The sequence below is a fragment of the Rutidosis leptorrhynchoides genome, chromosome 1, assembly GCF_046630445.1.
Source record: "Rutidosis leptorrhynchoides isolate AG116_Rl617_1_P2 chromosome 1, CSIRO_AGI_Rlap_v1, whole genome shotgun sequence".
In the NCBI taxonomy this organism is placed as follows: Eukaryota; Viridiplantae; Streptophyta; class Magnoliopsida; order Asterales; family Asteraceae; genus Rutidosis; species Rutidosis leptorrhynchoides.
The window spans coordinates 532,890,849-532,899,060 of record NC_092333.1 but is presented as its reverse complement, the minus strand read 5'-3'; positions in this window follow the sequence as shown (position 1 = coordinate 532,899,060).

Below are 8,212 nucleotides of genomic sequence, written 5' to 3'. Positions count from 1 at the left end.
TAAGACAATACGCGTACCATGGGTTATGATTGAGTCTATAACAATACGTATACAATACGCCGTGGGGTAATTCTAAGATTATATATACATACCGATTATTGGGCTGTTGGACTATTGGACTATATTTGGACTATTAACAAAGGACTACTAACAAATGACAACTAACAAAGGACTACTAACATGAAAATGTTAAAAATTAATATATAAGTATTCTATGAACTTGCTTTATTTTATTCATATGTCGTATTATTATCTGAATCATTATTATTGTTATAGGTTCGTGAATCCAAGGACGACGGCCATATTTTTAATAAGTTGAAAACTTATTAGTAATATACTTTTACTACCGTGAGTATATAGTCCCATTTTTAAACTTTAAAAATATTTTGGGATGAGAATACATGCATTTTATGTTTTACGCTATGGACACAAGTACTTAAAATATATTCTACTTTGAGTTGTACCACCTTGCATATCTTTCCTAATAGCTTGATAACTAATATTTACATGTTGTAAGAACATGTAAGCGCGAATCCTATTGATAGATCTATTGGGTTTGACAACCCCAACCGGGCTAGTCGCTCTAGTATCGTAAACGGTTGCATTGTACTTCGTTTTTACTACACTTGGTACAGTGTAGGGAGATTTCGTAATAAAGGGAATATGCCACATTATTTGTTAAGTATGGTTACCGAAGCGCTCAACAACTTATAGAATATCTTTATTGAAATAACTATGAAATCTTGTGGTCTATATTTATATCGATGATAGCTTTAAACCTATATATCTCACCAACCTTTGTGTTGACTGTTTAAGCATGTTTATTCTCAGGTCCTTAAGAAAGTCTTTCGCTATTGCATTATCTGAGCAAGCTGTGCATGGAGTCTCATGCTTTTGTTTAAATGAAGTGTGGCATTCAATAAAACCTATGTCATGTAATATATTCGACTTTTATGTCACGTGTGTAGTATTTATGTAATATGGGGATTATTCCTTAAATAATCGCCCACTTGTTTAAAACATACATTATGTATAATAATGGTGTGCTTTTTATGAAAAGAATGCAATATTTTTTAAAAACGTATCATATAGAGGTCAAATACCTTGCTATGGCACCAATGAATAACGTACTACGTTTATAGTAATATGGACGGGTCGTTTCATAAATACATTCACATCATATTTTTATTTACGTGTTGATGATTTAAGTTGTCAAGTTAGCAGTCCAATCGTTAGTAGTCCACAATTAGTAGTCCAATGTTAGTAGTCCACAATTAGTAGTCCAATGTTAGTAGTACATATATAGTTCAAAATATCACCCTGTAGTAATCAAAACATAGTGTACACGTATTGTATAAGACTCAATCATGACCCACAATACAGCTATTTTCTTTGAAGTAATCTCGACGTATTGTGTATGTGGTGTCTTTCGATTTATCCGACGTATTGTGTAACTATTATCTTAACTAATCAAGATTACATGATATTGTCTTGGATTAAATCGAGACTAGTATATTATAAGGAAATACTCATGGCATGTTAGAATACATGTATAATACAAGAAAAGTTAGCTAGGATATGGTTAGTATAGATTTTGTATAAAAATCCCGTAACCTATTTTAGCCATTTTTACCCAATATTGTTTTGCCCATAACTTCTTTGTTACAAATCAGTTTTGAGTGTTTCAAATTGATATGGTTTCATAATGAACTATAGTATTTAGAACTAAACTAAAAAAGTAGTGGTTTATAGTCGGAGTTACAGGTTACAAGTCCATATTTGAAAGAAGTAGTCATTTCCGTCGAAAGAACGACATCTTGATGACCATTTTGAAAAACATACTTCTACTTTGAGTTTAACCATAATTTTTGGATATGTTATCATGTTTATATGAAATATTATTTTCCCAAAATACAAATCTTTAAATCAAAGTCTAAGATAGTTTTTTTTTTAATTATCCAACCCGAAACAGCCCCTGGTTTTACTACGACGGCGTATGTCCGGTTTTACGGTGTTCTTCGTGTTTCGAAGTTTTAAATTATTGAGTTAGCATATCATATAGATATAAAAACATGTGTTTATTTGTTTTTAAAAGTTAATTTAGAAGGATTAACTTTGTTTGCGAACAAGTTTAGAATTAACTAAACTATGTTCTAGTGATTACAAGTTATTTTCTTCGAATAAGATAGTTATATAAGTAAGAATCGAATGATGTTATGAACATTGTTACTACCTCAAGTATAGTAGGTAAACCTACTGAAAATGATGAGAAATAAACTTGAGCTTCAAAGGATCTTTAATGGCTTGGAAGTTCTTGAAGTAGAATCATGACACGAAAACAAGTTCAAGTAAGATTACTACTTGAATTAAGATAGTTATAGTTATAGAAATCGAATCAAAGTCTGAATATGAATATTACCTTGAATTAGAAAGATAACCTACTGTAAATAACAAAGGTTTCTTGATCTTAGATGATTACTTGGAATAGATTTGAAAGCTTGGAAGTAGTCTTGCAACTTGAAATGATTCTTGAAGTGTTCTTGAAAGATTGTTTTGTATGATGATTTATGTTTGGATTTTTGAACTAGATTGATGTAGATTATAAATGTTACTGAAGTAGAGACGCTCTTGTGTTTAGAGAGAGTTAAGATGAAGAAAAATATCAAAGAAATGTGATGTGTGTGTTGTTTGAAAAAAATGCCTAATGCTTAGTCAATATAAGGTTACTAGTTTTTGTTTTCTTGCTCATAAGTCATGCTAGTTGTCAAATGATGGTTCCCACATGTTTTATGACTTATTAAGGGCTGCTAAGAGCTGATAATTGAAGTGTATATACTAATAGTATGTACATCTAGAAGCTGGGTATAATACGAGTACAAATACCGAACGAATACGAGTAGAATTTTTGATGAAAACGAATGAGAATACGATTACAACTATCTTTGTCAAGTATAAGTATTTTGATATATGTCTTTTAAGTCTTTCAAATGTGTATTAATACTTCTTAATACATTACATATATATACATTTTAATTAAGTCGTTATTTCGTCTTTAATCGTTACATGTATATATTGTTTCGAAACCCTTAAGTTAGTAGTCTCGTTTTATGCATATAGTTCATTGTTAATACACTTAATGATATACTTAATTATCATTATATCATGTTAAACATAATGTATTAATATATCTTAATACAATACATATGTATTTATTTTAATTAAGACGTTATTACGTCGATAACCGTTACATATATATCTTGTTTCAAATTCTTTAATTTGGTAGTCTCATTTTATGTATATAACCCATTGTTAAAATACTTAATGAGATACTTACTTATCATAATACCATGTTATATATATATATATATATATATATATATATATATATATATATATATATATATATATCATCATGTCGTTTTTACAAGTTTTAACGTTCGTGAATCGTCGGACAAACTGGGTGGTCAAACGTTTATGTAAAATCCGTTTCAATTAATCAAATCTTAACAAGTTTGATTGCTTAACATGTTGGAAACATTTAATCATGTAAATATCAATCTCAAATATATACATATATTTATATACATATCTTATTTACAAATAGTGGTTCGTGAATCGTCCGGAAAAGTCGAAGGTTACATGAACACAGTTCCAAATTTTTGAATTTCAACTTAACAGACTTTGCTTATCGTGTCGAGATCATATAACGATTAAGTTTAAATTTGGTCGGAAATTTCCGGGTCGTCACAGTACCTACCCGTTAAAGAAATTTCGTCCCGAAATTTGCTTAAGGAAAGTTTGATAACGAAAACCAGAATATTCTCGTATCAAGGAATATGATATAACTTGAATTCTCATAATGAATTCGATTGTTCCTATAATCATTATTAATGAAATAGATTAATGGAGTATTTTGAATACCTTGAATGAGTCGAGTTCCGTTTATGAATAGCACGAGTTCAATAAATATAGAGTTTTTCATCTTTGCGAAAATATGGATAGAACAATTCGATTACGCGAAGAGTATGAATGAAGCTATCGTAAAAGATGGCATTGAGGAAATAAAGTTTCATCTTAATTTTTGACGTAGTCACAGTTGATTTCCGGATTTCAAGGAATGTAAAGAAAATCTTCGAAATCTATAAAAGATTTGATTTTTCGGGATTTAAGGAAATTAGGATCCTCTTTAATTAAATGCGGTAATCTGCCCCGATTGCTCTGTCTGTTATAGCCACTATAAATTGACCTCTTCCGACACATTATTATCACCATCCCTACTTTCATCATCAATTCATACATCCAAAAGATTGTGAAAAATGCTCAATCCAGTTCTGGTTCTTGAGCTAATATTGACGTTCGCCACCATTATCCTTCTTTTCCAGCTCCCTCCGGAGGAATCTGTTTATTTCTATTATGCTCTAGGGATTGTTGTATTTATCATTCTCCCGTGTCTTTATATTGCTATACGCATTGATATACACGGTTTGTAATTTCTGATTTGTTATCGGGCATTATATTTTCCTTTATATTTCGGAGCTCCATGCTTTTGTTTTCTCTTCTCAACTTTAAGTAAAGCGATCAAGACGTCTCGATTTTGTAGGTACGAAATTTCGAATGAACATAACTAATGTTTTAAGCAGAAAGGATTTATAATAGCACAATTTAATTTGGTAAATTACCGGTATCACGGAAAAGATAGAACTATCAAGAAAATATGTTCTTGATATTTTTAGAGGTTAAATAGAATGAAAGAATCGTGTAACATGGCACTTGATGACGATATAATCTGTGAATCGTCATGTTCCATTAGAAACTCAGCATGACTTACTGTAATATAACCACGTTGATCAGGCATCATTATATTATACTAACTCATGCTTCGATTCCCAACACTACTTCAAAAACATTCATAATCTAAACTCGAAGTTTATAGAAATTTAGAAACTAAAACAGTTTCCTTTAAGATGTAACACAGATAGCGCGAAGAGATAAGTAATTTCGGACAAGAATATTTATGAAAATATCCTCAGAAATATCGAGGATATTTATGATGATATTTTTGGAATTTCTAAGATCGAAGGTTGATGAGGAAAATTCTTCCGCAAGTATATAGAATAAGTAAGGAGCAAGATATTCACTAAAGATTTCATCGGATATAGAATCATCTGGATTCTTTATGTACAAGTTTAGTCCTTATGATTTGTTCACCGTCTCCTTCATAGTTTTACTTAATCCGCTTTCTAGTATCAATTTTCTGTTGAGCGTTTCCAACACTCTATTCTTTATCGTCAAACTTTTGACTGTTAAGGTTGTTTACAGTTTTTGCTGCTTCTTCAGCATTTTCAAAACTCAAAGAACTAATTTGCAGGTTGGGGTGCTTTTCAGAATTCCAGAATTGGAGTACATAAGTCCAGGAGATAGAAGTCATATGTAAGTATATAACAGTTGACGTAGAAACGTTGCGAAATTCGAAATAATGATTGATGCTTCCCGGTATGTGGTATGACAGTTATCGTTACAAGACGTTGATGAGTATATGATGGATTTCAATGAATAATGATAGTGATATTTCGGTGTGATTTAAGTTGCAAAGTAACGGAGTCGCTGGTACATTTACTGCTAATATGGTAGAACATAAAAGGTTCCCCGGTAACAACGATAGAAAGACAATCGTATATGTCAAGGTTTAATTAAGGCTTGTCCGAATGAAAAGTCGAAGTTGACTTGCTGAAGGTGTGACAAAACTGGATACTTGAAAAGGAATTGCAAAGTTATTTTCAGTAATAATAATGCCGAAGGATTTATTACGGATACGTGTTAAAGTCTTACTTAGGTTTTGAGAGCTTTCCAGGTGTATAACTATAAGTATAACTCTTTCTTTCTGTCGATAATGTGTGGTTGGTTCATCTTCTCGATTGATCAGTAGTTGGGGTATTTTCAAGAATTATAAAGGGTTTGAACGCAAGTTGTAATCGTCAATATACATATGATGTTCAAGATGAAATCATTCAAGATTTTGAATGAATATATTTATGAGTTTTATGAATAAGAGTGATGTTCTAGCATAGTTTTGAATTCAAAGTATGGTTTTGAAAGATGTAAGGATCTAAGAGTGATGTGTAACACCCCGTCAAATCCCTTTAACGGAATGTTAACTCTGGCCCCAGTGCTTGGCTTGACTTCTACGTAACAGCAATATTCTACAGCGGAAGCAATTAATACCTGAGAATAAAACACGCAAAAACAGGTCAACAATAATGTTGAGTGAATCTACAGGTTTTAGGTAAACAATACAGTATGTTTAAGAAATAACATTTCGAAAACGTTTACTAGTGAAAGACCACCAAAGTTTAATGTTAAAGTTTTTAGACAACACTGTTGCTCGTTTCAAAAGTTTGTTGACACTACCATGTCAAATTTCAATCATTTGTAGACAACACCCTGTCAAGTTTTATCTCATTTGCTAGTAAACCACAGTTTAAATATCGTTGTATAGTATCTGAAAAACAGTTATCAGAAAAATAGTTTAATTTCCTTGACCACGAGATTCTATCGCTGCATACACCGAGCACCTGAATACTAGCATTAACCCGAGTATAGATGCCACTATACCCCCCTTTACCTGCTAAAATGTTATACACCTGTACGAGTGTATCTAATGTTCAAAATAAATGCACCACTGCTTTTATAGTGGGTGAGGTTGTCAACCTAACGGATCCGTCCATCTAAATTGTGCTTACACCGATGGTATTAAAAGTATTCAAGCTAGAGGCTTTGTGTACAAACTCAGTATGCATATGTGTAGTACTCATGTCAATATAAAAGTAATTGAAAATGTAAATGTAATAGCGTGTATTCTCATCCCTGAAAACATGTAAAAAGCGGGACTGTAGACTCACCTTTGAATAAGCTCGGAATGAAAAGTGAACAAATAACTTGCATGATTTATAGCCGAGTAATGCAACCTAAGTATACGTATGTAGGTTGGTCAATATATGTATCTTAAATAAGTGTGGTTTCATAGTGTACGTTATCTTATTGCTCGACTCGACGCGTTTCAAAGTAAAAGTCAACTATATCATGCAAGTCAAACAAAGTCAACCGAAGTCAAACCGAAAGTCAAACTTGGTCAATGTAGTCAAATAAAGTCAACATCAGTAGGTTCATGTCAAATATTGGTCAACATGTCAAACCTAAGTCATACAATACGTTTTAGGTTATGAATAATCATTTTCACAATTTCAGTTTATCGTTGTGCACCAAATCCATGAACACGTAGCATACCTAGCACATTATCTCATAGTAAAAAATTTACATAAACATGGAAAACTCCAGATCATAAATAGACTTAAAATCGATTCCAAAAAGTCTATCCAGGGTCTCATACGATAATTAAAAGTCAGGAATCAGAAAGGATCAAGTTCAGGTTCGTTACAAAAATTTCTGCTCGCGCGTCAGTTTGTAAACATTTTTCATAAAATATAGAAAATAGATTTTGACGAACGGCCAATTGGTGTCATCTCAAAACATCTGAGTATTTTAATGATAAAATAATCAGAAGCATTTCTTTAGCCAATTCGTACAGTTTTACAAAACATTACAGACTCTCCAGTTTTTGAACATCAATCGAACACATCACAAAGATAAGCATATAACTCATGGCAAATCACGTTCTCGCAAGTTCGCATACAAATGAAACATGTCAAGGAACACTTAGAATAACATATTCCAGAATCTCAAATTCTAAATCAATTCCTAATTCGTTCTAGCAATTTTTATGTAAACTTAAAAACAGATTCAGCATACTTTACAAATCAAAACTTCGTTTTATCATATCGGGAGCATTACATAACCTTTCGATGCAAATATTTAGTCTAAATTGCATAACTTTTCACAAGGAATACAGTAGTACACTTTATATAAACTAAAACAGAAAGCATGCAACTCCTAAAATTCGGATTACATGTGAAACCCTAACGAAACTTCGATTAATCATAACTTAAGCATCCGGTAACGAAATCATGCAAATCCAAAGTCCAAATTTATTAATTTTTCGAGATCTATCCATCTAAATACATTATATGATCAGTACATAAACTCATATACTCAGATTCATAACAATCAAATTCAGTTTTCATAACAAAGACAACAATCGAGCAAATTAACAACTAACAACAACTTTAATCGCAATCAATTGAGCACTAGACTCTTG